Source organism: Halichoerus grypus, chromosome 9 (assembly GCF_964656455.1).
Source record: "Halichoerus grypus chromosome 9, mHalGry1.hap1.1, whole genome shotgun sequence".
Taxonomy (NCBI): Eukaryota; Metazoa; Chordata; class Mammalia; order Carnivora; family Phocidae; genus Halichoerus; species Halichoerus grypus.
The window spans coordinates 111378369-111398241 of record NC_135720.1 but is presented as its reverse complement, the minus strand read 5'-3'; the positions used below and the strand labels follow the sequence as shown (position 1 = coordinate 111398241).

The 19873-nt window shown below is 43.2% G+C and overlaps 1 protein-coding gene across 1 annotated transcript in view; it reads right to left on the bottom strand.

Annotated features, from left to right (window-relative positions):
• TMEM217B (transmembrane protein 217B) overlaps positions 1–19873 on the bottom strand; it is a 42210-nt gene that overhangs the window by 21737 nt on the left and 600 nt on the right. The window lies entirely within an intron of this gene.

Sequence of the window (19873 nt, the reverse complement as noted above, 5' to 3'; positions counted from 1 at the left end):
CATAACAAAAAAGCCTGGTGGCTGAATCGGGCTTTGGTCATTGGCCTCTGAGGGGCATGTCTGGGTGGCTAATGAGAGGTAGGATAGAACACTTTTTTTTAACTCTTTAAGTGTATTTTACTATTCCCCTGCCCCCAACTATTGTATATCTATTTCTTTTTTTAAAATATATTTTATTTACTTATTTGACAGAGAGCACAAACAGGGGGAGGGGCAGAGGGAAAGGGAGAAACAGACTCCCCACTGAGTAGGGAACCCGATGCAGAGCTGGATCCCAGGACCCCGAGATCATGACCTGAGCCAAAGGCAGACAACGCCTAACCGACTGAGCCACCCAGGCGCCCCTGTATTAGTTATCTATTTCTTTGTAACTAATTACCTCAAACCTTAGAAGCTTATGGTAACACATATTTGTTATCTCATAATTTCTGTGAGTCAGGGATGTGCAAGTGGCTTAGCTGGGTGGGTCTGGCTCAGGGTGTCTCCTGCATTTGCAATCCAGCTGTTGGCTGGCGCCGTGATCCTCTAAAGGCTCGGCTTGGGGAGGAGATTCTTGTCCAAGCTCACTCTTTGGGTTGTTGGCAGGAAGTCTCAGTTTTCTGCTGGCTGTTGGTCAGGGACCTCAGTTCCTCACCTGTGGGCCTTTCTATAGGCTGCCAAGTGTCCTCAAAACATGGCAGCTGGCCTCACCCAGAGCAAGCAATGACAGAGAAGAAGAGAGAGAGAGCAAAATAGAAGCTGCAATACCTTTTATTGCCTAATGTCAGGAGTGACATCTATCATTTCAGCTGCATTCAATCAGTCTCGCACACCAACCCTGGAGGAGAGTATGGGGAAGGGGCTCCACAAGGGTATAAATAGCAGGAGGCAGGGATTATTTTTTTTAATTAAATTTAATTTAAATTAACATACAGTGTATTATTTGTTTCAGAGAGGTAGAGATCAGTGATTCATCAGTTGTATATAACACCCAGGGCTCATTACATCACGTGCCCTCCTTAATGTCCATCACCCAGTTACCCCATCCCCACACTCCCCTCCCCTCCAGCAACCTTCAGTTTCTTAAAGTTAAGAGTCTCTTATGCTTGTCTCCCTCTCTGATTTCATCTCGTCTTATTTTCCCTCCCTTCTCCCGTGATCCTCTCTTTTGGTTCTTAAATTCCACATATGAGCCAAGTCATATGATAATTGTCTTTCTCTGACTGACTTACTTTGCTTAGCATAATACCCTCTAGTTCCATCCACATTGTTGCAAATGGTAAGATTTCATTTTTTGATGGCTGAGTAATATTCCATTGTGTGTATATATAACATCTTCTTTATCCATTCATCTGTTGATGGACATCTGGACTCTTTCCATAGTTTGGCTATTGTGGACATTGCTGCTATGAACATTGGGGTGCAGGTGCCCCTTTGGATCACTATATTTGTATCCTTTCGGTAGATACCTCGTAGTGCAATTACTGGGTCATAGGGTAGCTCTATTTTTAACTTTATGAGGACCCTCCATACTGTTTTCCAGAGTGGCTGCACCAGCTTGCATTCCAACCAACAGTGTGGGAGGGTTCCCCGTTCTCTGCATCCTCGCCAACATCTGTCATTTCCTGACTTGTTACTTTTAGCCACTCTGACTGGTGTGAGGTGGTATCTCATTGTGGTTTGGATTTGTATTTCCCTCATGCCAAGTGATGTTTAACATTTTTTCATGTGTCTGGTAGCCATTTGTATGTCTTTTTTGGGGAAATGTCTGTTCATGTCTTCTGTTCATTTCTTGACTGGATTATTTGTCTTTGGAGTGTTGAGTTTGATAAGTTCTTTATAGATTTTGGATACTAGCCCTTTATCTGATAAGATATTTACAAATACCTTCTCCCATTCTGTAGATTGTCTTTTGGTTTTGTTGACTGTTTCCTTTGCTGTACAAGAGCTTTTTATCTTGATGAAGTCCTAATAGTTCATTTTTGCCTTTGTTCCCCTTGTCTTTGGTGATGTGTCTAGCAAGAAGTTGCTGCAGCCGAGGTCACAGAGATTGCTACCTGTGTTCTCCTCTAGGATTTTGATGGATTCCTGTCTCACATTTAGGTCTTTCATCCATTTTGAGTCTATTTTTGTGTGTGGTGTGAGGAAATGGTCCAGTTTCATTCTTCTGCATGTGGCTGTCCAATTTTCCCAACACCATTTGTTGAAGACTGTCTTTTTTCCATTGGACATTCTTTCCTGCTTTGTCAAAGATTAGTTGACCACAGAGTTGAGGGTCCATTTCTGGGCTCTCTATTCTGTTCCATTGATCTATGTGTCTGTTTTTGTGCCAGTACCATACTGTCTTGATGATGACAGCTTTGTAATAGAGCTTGAAGTCCGGCATTGTGATGCCCCCAGCTTCAGTTTTCTTTTTCAACATTCCTCTGGCTATTTGGGGTCTTTTCTGGTTCCATACAAATTTTAGGATTATTTGTTCCAGCTCTGTGAAAAATGATGATGGTATTTTGTTAGGGTTTGCACTGAATGTGTAGATTGCTCTGGGTAGCATAGACATTTTAACAATATTTGTTCTTCCAATCCATGAGCATGGAATGTTTTTCCATTTCTTTGTGTCTTCCTCAATTTCTTTCGTAAGTGTTCTATAGTTTTCTGAGTACCGATCCTTTACCTCTCCGGTTAGGTTTATTCCTAGGTATTTTATGGGTTTTGGTGCAATTGTAAATGGGATTGATTCCTTAATTTCTGTTTTTTTCTGTCTCATTGTTAGTGTATAGATATGCAACTGATTTCTGTGCATTGATTTTATATCTTGCCATGTTGCTGAATTCCTGTATGAGTTCTAGAAATTTTGGGGTGGAGTCTTTTGGGTTTTCCACATAGAGTATCATGTCATCTGTGAAAAGTAAGAGTTTGACTTCTTCTTTGCTGATTTGGATGAGGAGGCAGAAATTACTGAGGGCCAACCTGGAGTGCCTACCACAACTGTGTGTGTGTGTGAAAAGCATAAGGTTAATTTAAAACAAGAAAGTAAACAATTACAAAAACACTAGATATAAACAAAATACCAAATGATTGTTACTAACTCACTCTTCCACCAAAAATACATATGTATACTTGTTTTAGGACATATTTGACATAATTTGGTATTATTATTATTTAAAGTTTTATTTATTTAGGTAATCTCTACACCCAACATGGGGCTTGAACTCATGACCCTGAGATCAAGAGTTGCATGCTCCACGGACTGAGCCAGCCAGGTGACCCATAATTTGGTTTTATTTATTTATTTATTTTATTTTTTGTTATTATTATCTAAAAATTCTTTTTTTAACTTATTCTTTCCATTCAATCTATATAGTAGGTGAAAATTCATATTTTAAATTTTTTACTCTTCAGTTTGAATATTTTAAAAGTATTCATTAAGCATTTTTATTACTTTTTACCAGTTATTTATGTCCTTTACCTAATACTTTCATGTGTTAAGATGCTATTTTTAAAAATTTGTATGAGTTCTTTATATGGTAAAGGTATTACTGTTTTTAAAAAAAACATGTAGGAGGTGGGTAGCCGTTGAGACCCTGCAATCCTCAGTGGTAGAGCTGCAGGCTGGGAGCAGGACCTCAAGATGCATGTCCGGATATTGTATCTGGGGAGGAACGAGGCCTCGAGGACTAAGAACTCCCCCCTTTACCAAACTTGAGTCAGTCTCTTGAGTCTTCTTTTTTTTTTGTTAAGATTTTATTTATTTATTATTTATTTTAGAGAGAAAGAGAGGCCGCAAGCAGGGGGAGGAGCAGAGGGGGAGGAAGGGGGAAAGAATCTCAAGAAGACTCCACACCAAGTGCAGAGCCCCACTCAGGACTCGATCTCACGACCGTGAGATCACGACCCTGAGATCATGACCCTGAGATCATGACCTGAGCCGAAACCAAGAGTGAGACGCTCAACCAACTGAGCCACTCAGGCGCCCCTCCTGAGTCCTCTTTTTGACTAGGCCCTGACCTTAGGCTCTGTCCTTGACCTGCTAGGTCCAGTTTTAGTAAGAATGCTGCCACGTGAGTTGAGTAAGAATTCTCCATCCTTGGTATCTGATCACGATGTCCTGCCTTTGGCAAAAATACCACTAGCCTTGATGTTTCGCCTTGGTAATTTTCCATCCACCGAGCCCACCCTGCTACTTAGCTATAAATCTCCACTGGTCCTTGTTGTACTTAGAGCTGGGCCCCCTCTCTCTCTCCTACTACAAAACCTCCATGGCAAGTGGTCCCTCTTGAATGAAGTCATCCTTACAGTCTTTCAGAAGTGTTGTGAAAACTTTTTTCAACACCTCAGTGAAGATGTCTATATCTCACGTGGGGCTCGGATCAGGAGCTGGTGGGCTTCAAGGCTCCATTCTGTGGGCTTATGTGAGGTGCCTGTCAGCACCCCTCATGATGGCTGCCAGTAAGAGGCTGGCCCCTATTTCTGGCACCAGGTTTTACACTTGGAATCTGAGGCATCCCTGAGAGCCAGAGGATCCCCAGTGGTACAGATTGGATTTTCTTCTAGCCTGGCAGTATCAGGCCAATTTAATTAGATTTTTAAAAAATGAAAATGGATGCTTTGTATATATGAACTTGAGTTCCTAGAGACACATCTATACATTCTTGTAAAAAAAAAATCTATCAATTTAAAAAAAAAGCTATGGAGATAATTTATGATCTCTTCTCATTCCCTTTCCCTTGGCTTTATATACCACAGAATTAATTTATACCATAATTGAACACTCTAATGTAAGAAGTAGCCTTATTATTTTATTTTTTTAAAGATTTTATTTATTTGTTTGACAGAGAGAGAGACACAACGAGAGAGGGAACACAAACAGGGAGAGTGGGAGAGGGAGAAGCAGGCTTCCTGTGGAGCAGGGAGCTGGATGTGGGGCTCGATCCCAGGACCCTGGGATCATGACCTGAGCCGAAGGCAGATGTTTAACGACTGGGCCACACAGGCGCCCCTATTATTTTATTTTTTAAAAATAATATAAAATCTGACTCAGCCCTCTTCCTCAAGGTGTTAGGGAAAAATTCTATCTCAATCAGTTTTTGTTTTTTTTTCACTCCCTCCTCCCCGTCCCTTGCTGGAGTCATATAGAACTAACTCCCAAGTTCACCCAATCCTAGAATCTCAGGGAAAGGCTCTGGACTTCAGGTTGGTATGGTTACTGTGGAGGCTTGATGTTCAAGCCTCAGTGGTCCCACTGCTCATAGCCCTGAAGGCTATGGCTTAGAGCTTAGTTCCCAGCCTGTGGTCCTCACAGCCAACCCATCAGACATCCTGTCACTCCAGGGTCTGGGAGGGAGTCAAACATAGGCCGCATGGTGAGCAGAACCACACACCTCTCCATCCTCCCAAGGGTAGGGAAATCCCACTGGCTCCCATCTTCCTCAACTTTTCAAATCAGCATCCCCTACCGACCCTCATAACCTAGGGCTCTGCCTTTGAGAGTGTAGTTTCCAAAACAAAAGTCTTTCAACCCTCCAGTGGGGAAAGAGATGGGCAGTACTCTTAAACCTACAAAGAGAAAATGCCTGTGTCATACTTCGGTGGTGAAGCAGCCAGCAAGCAAGGAAAGCAGCCCCAACACTGAATGAGGTAATGCTGACAAATCACACTGCTACATACAAAGTCCTCACAATCTGACTCCCATCCAACTTTCCAGGGGCATCTCTGAGCATTTCTTCTCATGTATTTAATGCACTCACTTCCTCAAATATCTTTATCCGCCTGGCTCATCTCCTCTCATCTCTCAAGGTCATTTGAATCTGCAAAAGGTATCAGGCTGTAGGTTAGCATCTTAGTTCTCTTGGCCTTTCTTTTATGGCCATAAACCGACTGCCAGGTGCCTCGCACCAGTATCCCAAGCAGGACTGTGCCAGTAAGCTGTCTTTACGTTTGTCTCTTTCATAGGAAGGAAAGCATTTCCCGGAACCTCCCAGCAGCCTGCCCTTCATGGCTCACTGGTCAGAACGGGGTCACATGGCCACCCATAGTTGCAAGGGAGGCTGGGGAAGCCAGTTCCTGGCAAAACGGAGTAGGATTGCCATAACTGGTTTAGCCATATCGTGATTGATGCCCAGACTGAGAACACAGTTACCCCACCCCTCCAAAACATGAGTCCCCTTAGCAAGGAGAAGGAAGGAAATGGCTAATAAGTCTACCACAGAGATCTTGCTCCATTAATTACTTTTCTTCTCCACTGACATGGCAGGAAACACTGCTATCTATTTGCCCCTTCTTCCAGAGAAGCAGAATTTTTAGGTATACACATGGTTGGCTGGAATAAGGTTTGCTTTTCCCAGCTTTCCTTGCAGCTGAGTGTGATCATGTGACCAATTCCTAAGAATGAGTTGAAAGGGGAAGAAATGAATATAATTTTTTTAAGATTTTTTTTGGGGGGGGCGCCTGGGTGGCTCAGTTGGTTAAGCCACTGCCTTCGGCTCAGGTCATGATCCTGGAGTCCCCGGATCGAGTCCCGCATCGGGCTCCCTGCTCGGCAGGGAGTCTGCTTCTCCCTCTGACCCTCCCCCTCTCATGTGCTCGCTCTCTCTCATTCTCTCTCTCTCAAATAAATAAATAAAATCTTTAAAAAAAAAAAAGGATTTTTTTTTTTTAAGTAATCTCTATACCCAGTGTGAGGCTTGACTCACAACTCTGAGATCAAGAGTCACACACTCCACGGACTGAGCCAGCCACACGCCCCCAAAAAGGGAAGAAATGAGTATAAGCACCAGATAGTAAGGAGAAAGTCATGTTTTTCCTTTCCCTTTCCCAGTGGTTAGAACACGGATGTGGTTGGGAGTCATCTTGGACTCACTGGGCAAGGACATAGTGGAGCGTAGAGAGAGGGAGCCTAGGCTTCTGAGGATTTCACAGAACACAGCTACCACGCTAGCTTAGACTTTTACATGAGAGAGAAAACCTGTAAACTTCTCTCAGGTTTAAAGCACTGTTATTTTGCAGGCGTACTTATATCCTAATAAATACAACTGCCTCCAATCCTCTGCCTGAAAGCATGCTAAAATCTCCCCCACCTCAATCTCTCCCTTGACCCTATGTTTCTAATTTACATTCAGTCTTTCCCTGTGTTAGAAAAAGCAACAGATACCAACCGTTGCCTGATTTAAGCAGAAAAGGCATAGCTCATAGATTGTGGAGAGGGCCAGAGAACCATAAGTTAGTTATCTATTGCCACAGTAATGTCCCACAAACAACCACAGAACCCCAGTGGCATATTAACAATGAACAGTACTTAGTTCAAAAGTCCATGGGGTTCGGCTTATCTGGGGCTGGGCTGAGCTGGGCTTTCTCAGCTGGATTCCCTGAAGTGTCTGGGGTCAACTGTTGGTTGGCTGGATAGTTCTGTTGATTTTGGCCGAGCTCATTCACATGTCTGAGGCTCAACCGGTTGTTGGCTCATCTAGGATGGCCTCAGCTGGGATAACTCAGGGAGGCTCGGCCGAGTGCCATATGTCTCTCATCATCCAACAGGCTGGCCTAGACCTATTCTAACAGCAGTGCTGGGGACAACAGTGACAGTGCTACAGAATGAATGCTTATAGCCCCCCAGAATTCATGGGTTGAAGACTTAATGCCCAAGGTGATGGTATTAGAAGGTGGGGCCTTGGGAAGTGATTGGGTGGGGCTCCACGTTCATGAAGGAATTAGTGCCTTTATAAAAGAGGTCCCGGAGAGACCCTCGCTTCTTTCACCACATAAGGACGCAGAAAGACGTTGGCAGGCTGCAATCTGGAAGAGGGCTTTTACAAGACCCAACCATGCTGGCACCTGGTCCTGGACTTCCAGCCTCCAGAACGGTGAGAAATCAATTCCTGTTGTCTATAAGCCACTAGTCTGTGGTATTTTGTTATAGCCACCCGAACAGGCTAAGACAGAGAGCAAGCACAATCACACCAGGGCTTCTCAAGCCTCTTCTTGTATAACATTTGCTAACATCTGTTGACCAAAGTAAGTCACAGGGGTGAGTCCAGACTCAGACTCAGAGAGGGAAGGTCCGACGGGACAGCATGGATGCAGGGAGAGGCCATTAACGTCATCAAGCTACCACCCACGTTCAGAGGTCTCGCTCACGGGTGGTAGCCAACAGCAGAGCACAGGGCCAGTCCGCTACAGACACTGCTAGTGCTGCTGCCGAGCGTTTGATGCTCTAGTTACACTGAGAGACCCTGTGGTACCCACGCTGGGCGCTGTCGCCGCCGCCATGGCTGCTCCCCCAAACCAGGTGCTGCTGTCACGGCTGGTGCCGCCCACCGAGAGCGTGGGCTCTTTTCTGCTGGTGTTTCTTTACACCACAAGCTCCTCCTCATTCAAAGTCTAGGTTGGGCGGAGTTTATCCTCAGAGCCTATGACACACGCATGTGACTCAGTTCACAGGGAAGGATGGGAAAGTGAGCAGCTGGCGTTTTGAGCTACGGTCCCGGGAGATGGGCTTTGCTTCCTGTGAAGTTTCATATAGTGAAAAATCCTCTGTATGTGGGAAAGGGGCTTATGTCCCGGGCAGCTAAAGAACCAAAACAGAACAACAACAATGAGGAGGATGAGGAGAGAGAGGAGGATACTAGCCTCTTATCCCCTTCACAGCTAAACCTTTTTTTTTTTTAAGATTTATTTATTTTATTTGGTGGGGGAGGGGCAGAAGGGGAGGGAAGAATCTGAAGCAGACCCCCTGCTGAGCGCGGAGCCTGATGCAGGGCTTGATCCAACAACCCTAATCACAACCTGAACTGAAATCAAGAGTCGGACGCTCAACCGACTGAGCCACCCAGACGCCCCCCACAGCACATGTCACGCCTGAAGTTCTGGAAAGAGTACGCCTGGCTCACTTTTCTCATCTACTTCTCTTCCATTTCACTCCTGTCGTAATCAAGTATTACCACCCTAATGATGCAAAATCCACTGGTTTACAACCACTAGCACTTATTTTTCTCACTCATGCTTCAGGCTGCATGTTGGCTGGGTTTAGTTCCAGGCTTCAGTTTGGGTTTTTGTCTGCTACACATGCCTCTTACCCTCCTTGGACCAGCAGCCCCCAGGGTATGTTAGGATGGTGAATGGTAGGAGTGCAGCAGGGTGCACAGAAATCTGTGATGTCTCTTAAGGCACACTGTTATTTTTGCTCACATTCCATTGGCCAGAAGAAGTCTAGCAGGGAACAAGACTCCACCCACCCTCATGCACTGCAAGGTCACATAACAAGAGGGAGTAAAGAACTGTGAACAGTAGTCCAGCTGAGCCATTTGGGTCCATAATAACTCTACAATTGCCAAATCAAATAGAGAGTTTTCAGAGGAGGGGGGAGCAGGCACGTACCTGGTCATGCAGTACCTTTTAGGGCATGGTTAGGAGTTTGGATTTCATTCTAAGTGTAGTGAAAGCCATTTAATGATTGGATAGGTGACTAGGTGGCCTTTCTACAATGCAAATCTGGTCGTGCCATGCCCCTACTTGAACTTTCATTGAATGTCCCATTGTCTCAGGAAAATGTCCCACAACTCTCATATGGTGTTGGAAGTCCACCATGATAGGTAGGCTCTTGCTCCAATGTCTACTATCACTGCACCCCATTCTTTGCACTCTTTATTATTACCAGGTAGTGCTACTTAGGTTTCATTTCAGTTTTGACTCTCCCAGGAGCGATCCTGAGACAAGGACTTAAGAGCAAGTAGTTTATTTGGGAGGTGATGAAAACACCAATGGAGAAGAGGTAGAAAGTGATACAGGGAAGGAAGACAGCCCATAAAGGAAGAGCTATTAAGCCAACTACCGCAGTGAATGACAGGAGCTTAATCCTGTTAAGAAACTGGGGAACACATGCCTCAGAATTATCCCATCTGAGGAATGAAGGAGCTGGGGGAATTTATACACCAACTCCTGAGAGTCGTTGGTTGAGGGCTACTCCCAGGAGGAGTTAACTCCTAGGCACTAATAGTACACCATGAGTATGGGCAGTATGTTTTTTTGTTTTGTTTTGTTTTACAGTTTTTGGGAGCTGAAAGAAGAGCCTTTGGGCAAAGAGAGCATATAGAGAGGTTGAGGGATATGGGTGAGGTACTGACAGTGTTTCCTATGTGGTTTCCCAAATGCAACTTCTCTTGTACTCCCATAGTTCCATAAATGTTTTGTTCTTCTGCCTAGGATGCTTTTCCCTCCCTCTCTGCCTGCTAAACTCCTACGCATCCTTCAAGACCTTTCCCATCTTCCTAAACAGAGAGGACCACATCCCACTCTGTTTTCTTAGGACATTAGTACACACCCCTATTTTTATCACTTATCAGACTGCTTTACGTAGGAGACTGCTCTCCTACTAGATAATACATTTGTTAAGGGCGGGAGCTGTATTTCACAGCTCTTAATATAGTTTGGTGCCTGGAATATAGTAGATGCTCAATAAAAGCTATCTGGATGGAAGGACTAATTTCTATCTACAGACAGAGTCTGGCAAGGATCTGGTGGAGTGCTACAGTGAACTGTGGTCAACCTGAGGTTAAATAATAACAGTTTTTGTGCTCCCTTATCATCTCCGTGACTTTACCCTTCCTTCATTCACCTAATATCCTCCTCTTCTCTCTCCCTATCCTGACATCAAAATCTGCTCCTCATACTTCTTTTTTATCAAAGGAGGATAGAACCAAGCGATAGGAAACCTGAGTTCCTGTTCTTCTTTGGCACTGACTGATTTGGAGGTCCTCGGGCAAGTTTCTTCCTCTGAGCTTCAGACTCCTCATCTGTAAAGTGATCTTGAATGTCTTGCCACCTATGAAGGGGCTCTGTAAGAATATCTCTAGAAGGATGACACACAAGGAACTGTCAGGAGTGATTGCTGCTGGGAAGGATGAATGGGTGGCTAAGGGTCAAGGATGTGAGGGAGACCAACTTTCTCTTTATATCCTGTGTTAGTTTCTTAGAACCGCTACAACGAGGTACCACAGATTTGGGGGCATAAAACAACACAAGTTTTTCTCTCACAGTTCTAGAGGCTGGAAGAGCAAGATTAAGGGGTTGTCAGGGCCATGCATCTCTGAAGATTTCAGGAGGAATCCTTCCTTGCCTCTTCTGGGTCCTGGCTGACTCCAATCTCTGCTACCATAGTCCCGTCACTTCCCCCTCTTCTGTCCGTGTCTTCTCGTCAGGGGTTTAGAACATTTGTCATTGGGTTTAGGACCCAACCAAATAGAGGAAGATGATTTCATCTCAAAATTCTTAACTTTATTATTTCCACAAAGACCCTTTTTCCAAATAAGATAACATTCACAGGTTTCAGGGATTTGGATGTGGACATATCTTTTGGGAGGCCACCATTCAATCTACTACATACCTATTTGCACGTTTTGAATTGGTAACATGTACAATTTGAAGAAAAGAAAGAAGGGAAAAAAAAGGAAGGAAGGAGACAAAGAAGGACTCCATTGACAGAATCATAGGAGATTTTTTTCTAGGGTTCCTAATAGTTCAAACGAAGGTGGTCCACTCCCATTATTGATCACAAGCCCAATAACTCCCATGTCCATGATTTCTTTTCAGGATATCTCCATCATTTCAAACAGCAAAACATTTGCTTTCAGTACAAATTTCAACACAAGAGAGTGGGGAGGAAAAGGAAAGAGGATTTATGTGACTCAACAGATATTATGTGACTGAACAGAAAAAGGAAAGAAGAAAGGAAAAGAAAAAAGATTTATGTGACTGAACAGATATTAAGATTTCTATTTTTCTGCTTCCAGTTCAATCCAATTTTGAAGGATCTGGCTTTGATCTATCTTTCTCCCCCCATTTTTTATTTACTGTTGAAACCATGTTATAGGAAGTGAAAATGGAACTCTTACCCAAGCAGGTAGAAGTATAAAGTAGGACAACCACTTTGAAACACAATTGAAAATTATTTTGCAAAACTGAACATATGCACACACTCCAGACCAGCACTCCCACTCCTACCTTGATCTCCTAGAGAAACCCTTCCACTTGTCCACTTATTCAGGAGACATGGATAAGACTGTTCATAACAGCAGAGTTCACAGTAGCACAAAATATGAAGCAACTGAATGCTCATCAGTAGCAGCACAGATAAACTGTGCTATTTATAAAATGGAATAATAGGGGCGCCCGGGTGGCTCAGATGATTAAGCGTCTGCCTTCACCTCAAGTCATGATCCCAGGGTCCTGGGATCAAGCCCCGCATCAGGCTCCCTGCTTGGCGGGGAGCCTGCTTCTCCCTCTCCCTCTACTGTTCCCCCTGCTTGTGCTCTCTCGCTCTCTCTGTCAAATAAATAAATAAAATCTTTTTTTTTAAAAATGAATATTTTTTTTTTTTTAAAGATTTTATTTATTTATTTGACAGACAGAGAGATAGCGAGAGCAGGAACACAAGCAGGGCGAGTGGGAGAGGGAGAAGCAGGCTTCCCGCCGAACAGGGAGCCCGATGTGGGACTCGATCCCAGGACCCTGGGATCATGACCTGAGCCGAAGGCAGACGCTTAACGACCGAGCCACCCAGGCGCCCTAAAAAATGAATATTATACAACAGTGAAAATGAGCGAACTCTAGCTACACTCCTCAACACAAACAATAACTAAATCTCAAAACCCTACTGCTAATAGCAGCAAACAACAGAAGAATAGATACAATACCATTACTACAAACAATATATTATTTAAGGTTACAAACATAAGTGGAAAAGTATAAAGAAAACAAGAGGACGATACAAAATTCTTTTTTTTTTTTTTTTAAGATTTTATTTATTTATTTGACAGTGAGAGAGACAGCGAGAGAGGGACCACAAGCAGGGGGAGTGGGAGAGGGAGAAGCAGGCTTCCCACGGAGCAGGGAGCCCGATGTGGGGCTCGATCCCAGGACCCTGGGATCATGACCTGAGCTGAGGGCAGACGCTTAACGAATGAGCCACCCAGGCGCCCCTACAAAATTCTTTTTTAAAAGGATTTATTTGTTTATTTTAGAGAGAGCGAGTGCACGAGCAGGGGGAGGGGTAGAGAGAGAGGAAAAGCAGACTCCCCGCTGAGCGTGGAGCCTGAGCAGGGGCTTGATCCCAGGACCCTGAGATCATGACCTGAGCCAAAATCAAAAGTCCGACGCACAACTGACTGAGCCACCCAGGTGCCCCGAGGTCAATACAACATTCTGCACAGTGGTTGTACCTGGAGTGAGGGGAATGCCTATAGGAAGGGACCGACCCACCCACCCCCATGCAAGAGGCTTTTAAGGTACTGGTGATGTCCTACTGCATAGTGTGGGGAGTGGGTCCATGAGGGCAAATGTTATTATTCATTGAACTGTACGTATTAGTTTTATACATTCTCTTGTGTATATGCTATATTTAACATCCCATGAGAAAGACCTACTATAGGTGAGGATGGGGAGCAATGAAAACTTACTCATTGCTCTAGGTTGAATATAAATTGGAAAAACCATTTTGGAGAGCATTTGCAATTTATAGTAAAGTAGAAGTTGTACATATTCTGTGATCTAGCAGTGCTTCTCCCAGGTATTCCCTATGGACCTTAAAGCAGTGGTTTTCAAACTTTCTGACAATCACCTGTAATTAAGAAATACATTTGACATTACAATCAAGCAGACACATACGCACACAAACACATGTACGTATAAGTGTGTATAAAGTTGAAACAACAATTTTGCAAGACAATGCCTATCCTCATTACATGCAGCACACTCTGATCTTTTCTAATCCCATCTATTCTTCTTAAAAATTGAGATATAACTGACATATAACATTGTGTAAGTTTAAGGTATAACTGTTCTTGTCCATTCTATTTCATTAAAGGTCCCAAACTTTAAATTCATTTTAACTCACTAACAGTTCACAGACTAATTTGAAAAATACTGTACTAGAGAGAATTTTGCACATGGTAATATGTAAAAGAATGTTAATTGAGCACTGTTCAAAATTAAAAAAATTGGGGAGAACAATTGAGGAATATTCATAGAGTGGAACACAATATTGCAGCTCAGATAAATAAACTGGAGCTCCATTTATCAAGAAAATACTGAGTGAAAAAAGCTAGTGGCTGAAGCTTATGTACAGTGCAGTAATATTTATAAAGTTTCAAAATGTGAAAAACATGTTTATGGATACTCACATATATGTTAAAATTTGTAACGTGCATAGAAAGCTGAACACAGAACTCAAGATTGTGGTTTCCAGTGGAGAGAGGGAGGGGAATGGGATCAACGAGAGACAAAAAAGAGGACTTAAATTTTATTGTAAAGTGTTTTTTTTTTTTGTTTCTTAACCTTGTTCTTATATGTTATTTATTCTTTATTCTTTTTTTAAAGATTTATCTATTTATCCCAGAGAGAGAGAGAGAGAGAGAGAGAGAGAGAGAGAGCAAGTGGGGGGGAGGGGCAGAGGGAGAGAAACCCAAGCAGACTCCCCACTGAGTGCAGGAACCTACACGGGGCTCGAGTTGGGGCTCCATGGGGGCTCGATCCCACAACCCTGAGACCATGACCTGAGCTGAAATCATGAGTCTGAAGCTCAACTGACTGAGCCACCCAAGAGCCCCTATTCTTTATTCTTTATTGCAGGAGTTGGCAAACTACCACCCATGAGCCAAATCTGGCAGGCTTTTTTTGTATGGCCTGTGAGCTAAGAATGGTGTTTACATTTTTTTTATTTTAATTTTTTTTTCAAGATTTTATTTCTTTATTTGACAGAGAGAGAGACAGAGACAGAGACAGAGAGAGAGCACAAGTAGGCAGAGCGGCAGGCAGAGGGAGAGGGAGAAGCAGGCTCTCTGCTGAGCAGGGACCCTGACTCGGGACTCGAGCCCAGGATTCTGGGATCATGACCTGAGCTGAAGGCAGACGCTTAACTGACTGAGCCACCCAGGCACCCCTGGTTTTTACATTTTTAAGTTGTTGAAAAAAAATTGTAAGAATAATATTTTATGTTGTGAAAATTACATAACATTCATATTTTTGTGGCCACAAATAGTTTTGTGGGAGCACATCTACAACTAGTTTATTTTCATATTGTTGGTGGCTGTTTTCATGCTACAGGACAGAGTTGAGAAGCTGCAACAGAGATTGTATTGCCAGAAAAGCCGAAAATATTTACAGTCTGGTCCTTTATAGAAAAAGTTTACCTACCCCTAGTTAAGTATCCAACATATATTTCTTTCTAAGATTTTATATATTTATTCAGAGAGAGAGCATGAGTGGGGGGAGGGGCGGAGGGAGAGAGAGAATCTCAAGCCGACTCTGTGCCACGCATGGAGCTGACCCAGGGCTGGATCTCACGACCCTGAGATCATGATCTGAGCCGAACTCAAGAGTTGGATGCTTAACCGACTGAGCCACCCAGGTGCCCCTCCGATATATATTTCAAAATAACAAAAGACATGGTAGCATTAAAGAAAAATTCTGGAAATAAAAAGATGTATAATCCCACCATCTACCAAAATTTCCTTAATTTTCCTATGTTTTCTTCAGTCTTTGACAAAACCCATCTTTTCTTTTTTTTTTTTTTTTTAAAGATTTTATTTATTTATTTGAGAGAGAGAGAATGAGAGAGAGCACGAGAGGGAAGAGGGTCAGAGGGAGAAGCAGACCCCCTGCTGAGCAGGGAGCCCGATGCGGGACTCGATCCCAGGACTCCAGGATCATGACCTGAGCCGAAGGCAGTCGCTTAACCAACTGAGCCACCCAGGCGCCCAAAACCCATCTTTTCTAATTGAAATCAGGCCAAGACATTCTTGCGTTCTGCTTTTTCCCTGCTGTACATCATTTCATAAACTTTTTTGATGTGCTATGAGGCATTCAAATTTGCACGACTTAATGACATAGCATGGTTCAGTTCACAAACCACACATCATACTTTGTGTAACTACCATCTCATATTTAAACCTTTATATTCTTTTCATTCTCCCCCCCTTTATTATTGGTTACAAGGCCAAGATCATCTTTGTACACAGAGCTTTCCCCCCCTCCTTTTGACTTTCTTAGAACAAATTCCTAGGAATGAAATTCTTAATCTTCCCTCCACCCCCCAAACTGTAACCACTCTTCCTCTCTTTACTCCAATAACCTCTTGCTCCTTCAGCCACTTTGCTTATCCCTTTGCTTTCTCTAATATAATTGATCTCTCTCATTTTGCTCTTTCTAGAGGATGTTTAGGTACCGAGACACCTCTGTTGCCTTTAGATTCCACATTGACTTCACCATCCCTTTGGTAACCCAACACAACATTCTGTGGTGCATTGTGAGAGCTGCTTCTTTTTCTTCCTTTTTTTTTTCTTTAAGATTTTTATTTATTTGGGAGAGAGCACAAGTGGAGGGAAGGGGCAGAGGGAAAGGGACAAGCAAGACTCCCCGCTGAGCAGGGAGCCCAACATGGGGCTCAATCCCGAGATTTCCAGATCATGACCTAAGCCGAAGGCAGACGATTAACCAACTGAGCCGCCCAGGCGCCCCGTGAGAGCTGCTTCTTGCTCACCTGTCTTAACCCTGCCTCTCACCATAGTGTCCACTCCACTCCTTTGCTGAGGTTAAAGTCTGCCAGCGATCTCTTCGTAACTAAGTCCAAAGGATTTTTATCTTCCCCAATCAAGCTCCTTTCTACTGTTCTTCAAGCCTTTCTCTCTCTTTTTTTTCCCTGCACGTCTCTACTCAGAGCTTATCTCTTCCACAGAACTTACTCTAAGGATTGTGATACACCCACCTCTTTTGAATCCACATGCAACCCACATGTGGCTCATTCCCTTAACTCTACTTTGCCCCCAATTAAGTTGTTTTACTCTCTGAATGAAGATGAAGTTAAGGAGGGAAAAGTTAAAAACTTGCAGGCAGATAACATTGAGAGTCTTCTATTTACATTTTCAAAATAATCAAATCCGGGGCACCTGGCTGACTCAGTCAATAGAGCATGACACTCTTGATCTTTGGGTCGTGAGGTCCAGCCCCACACTGGGTGTAGAGATAACTCTAAAAGATAAATTTTAAAAAAATAATCAAATCTTTGGAATAAATTCAAGGGTCACAGGTCATACTGTGCTAGAAACAGATCTACAAAGTGAGGTCCACAAATGAGCAGCATCAGTGTCACCTGGGGGCTATTAGAAATGCAGAATTGTAGACTCTAGCCCAGACCTGCTGAATCAGAATCTAGGCTTTTAACATAATCACACGTACACTGAGGTATGAGAGGACTTAGTGAGCCAGCAAGTATCTGCACTGAGGCTCCATCAAAAGTGCTCCAGGGACCCCTTGGGAACCTCAAACCAATGATTTTCACCTCCAGTTGGGCAAAGTTTGCTGCGAAGATAATTTGGCTTCCACAGCTATCACCCCTTTGATGGACAGGGTTGATTCAATTCATCTCTTGGCTAGGTGGGTGGCCTCCCTCCCTCATCATTTTAGGTACAGCTTCATTTCTCTGAAGCTAAAAGAGTTTGAAGAGGACAATCTCTCCCAAGATAGGAAGATTGCTCTTCAACCAAGAGCACAGGCAAGCTTATAGAAACTTTGGTAAAGTGGACACATCCTACTAGCTGTTAGAAAACATGGTTTCTATCATCTTTTCCAACAAAAAAAAATGTTTATGAACAACAGAGGACCAAAAGACAAGAACAATTTATACTTTTCATTCTCTTACTTAGTACATATTAAGTGCTTGTGCACTATGTGCCAAGTGGTATTCTAGGTGACAAGAGCAGAGAACAAAACAGACAAAATTCTTGCCTCAGTGGAGGTTACATTCTAGGAGATGGAGATAGACAACAAAAATACAGTGGTGGAGACTGTTGTTTAAGATGAGTGGTTAGGGGGGCACCTGGGTGTCTCAGTCAGTTGAGGGTCTGACTCTTGGTTTCAGCTCAGGTCACGATCTCATGGGTCGTGAGATTGAGCCTGTGTCAGGCTCGGTGCTCAGTGGGGAGTCTGCTTAAAGATTCTCTCCCTCTGCCCTTTCCTCTGTGCATGCTCTCTCTCTCTCAAATAAATAAATAAAATCTTTTAAAAGTTAAAAAAAAAGATGAGTGGTCACGGACGGCACCCCCCCCCCCCCCATGTGAAGACTCTTAGGAATATATCTGAATGAGACAAGGGAGCAAACCATCCAGATATTTGGGGGGAGAGAATTTCAAGCAGAGGAAGTGGCTAATACAAAGGCCTTGAGGTGGGAATGTACTTGGAGTACTCAAGAAGCAGGAAAAAGGCCAATAAGTGTGGTTGGAGCAGATGAAGCAAGAGAGTAGAATCAAATCATTTAGGTTCGTTGAGGAGCTTGCATTTTATGCCAAGTGTGATGGAGTCATGGTATTGAGCAGAGGGATGACACAATCCAACTGACATTTTAAAAGGCTCACTCTGAATGCTGTGTGGGGAATAGACTCTAAGGGGGCAAGAGTGTAAGCAGGAAGGACTGATAGGAGGCTGCTATAAAAATGTGGTTGGTTTAGATTCTGGTGATGATGATGGCAGTGGTGAGAGAGGGCCCAACAACCTCAACTTCCTTAATAAAGACGATTTAAAAAGTTATCAGATGACTACAGGGAAATATTTTTCTTTTTCTTTTTTTCTTTTTTTTTGCTTTGGATGAGAATTTGTCTTCGATGTAGAAGACAAAGAGTAGGAATAATAGAGCTTCTCCAGATCGAACAATGTTAACAGCATCCCCTGGGAATCTGTGTTATTTAAGATTTCACAAATGATTAAGAAAAAGCAATACTTGGAGACATTTCTAGGTACACAAATTATACTCTGCTTTCCACACAGTGAAATGTCAAGTCAATGGGGAGCATCTTCTGGAACATTTCTAAAGTGATGTGAGTAGGCTGGAAAGTGGCGGGTGACTTGCCACGTGGACAAGTGTGAGGCAGCTCACATAGGGGGAGACAATTCAGATGATTCCTTAAAGATAAAGAACTCTGAACTGCCTGCCAGTTGCCACCAAAGAAAGGGATCTAGAAGTTGCTGTACACGATTTCTTCGAGATGTCAGCTCTTGTAAAGTCCAAAATGCCAGCAAAAGTTCTGGCTGTTCAGATTAAAGACAAAACATCAGCTTCAACAAAAACCTCAGGAAACTCTTCCTGGAGCTCAGGGAGCAGTGCTGGTTACTGCATTCTAAGAAAAAGAGCCAAAGAAAGGTAGATAAAACGATTAAAAGACTTGAGGGGCTTTTGTTTGATGGATTAAATGCCCGTGAAAGTGACTACCTGAGATGATGAAAGTCTATGGAAGTTTGAAAAAATTAATAGAAAGTAAAAACAGCCCCTTTCATACAATATCATGGTTGTAAAATTAGGGTGTAAAAGAAGCTTGAAATGAGGGTAATGTCTACATAGCAAATGGACATTTAAGGGCATATGTTCTTTTTTAGACAGGGCGTCCTTAGATGTTCTCCAATATGTGGAAGGGCGTGTTGCAGCCCTAAACCAAAGCAGAGATGGGGGACAGGAGCCCACCTCAACAGTTCTTTGTTGGGACAAAAACTACTCTGGACTGGGTACTCCCTGCCCCCCCTTCACCCCTCCCACCGCAATCACTGTGGTATACAATCACGGAAACTCAAAAAGAGCAAAAACACCAACAAAACATTCAAAAGATTCAAAATGCTATATCAAATCTCATTCTGAGTAAAACTAGATTGAAAATAAATTCAAGGGTGATAGATTACATTAAAGATGTTTGGGGGTATATCTTTAAACCTTCGTGATTCGCGCCTTGGAGATATGCTATGTCCTCGCAAGAAATGTTACTTGGTAGTCTGAATTGGATGGATAAAATAAGAACATACCTTAACACTCTCAGTATCTGGGCTGTCATAGTCAGAAAGTGGCAGTTAATGGTGCAACAGGGATTAA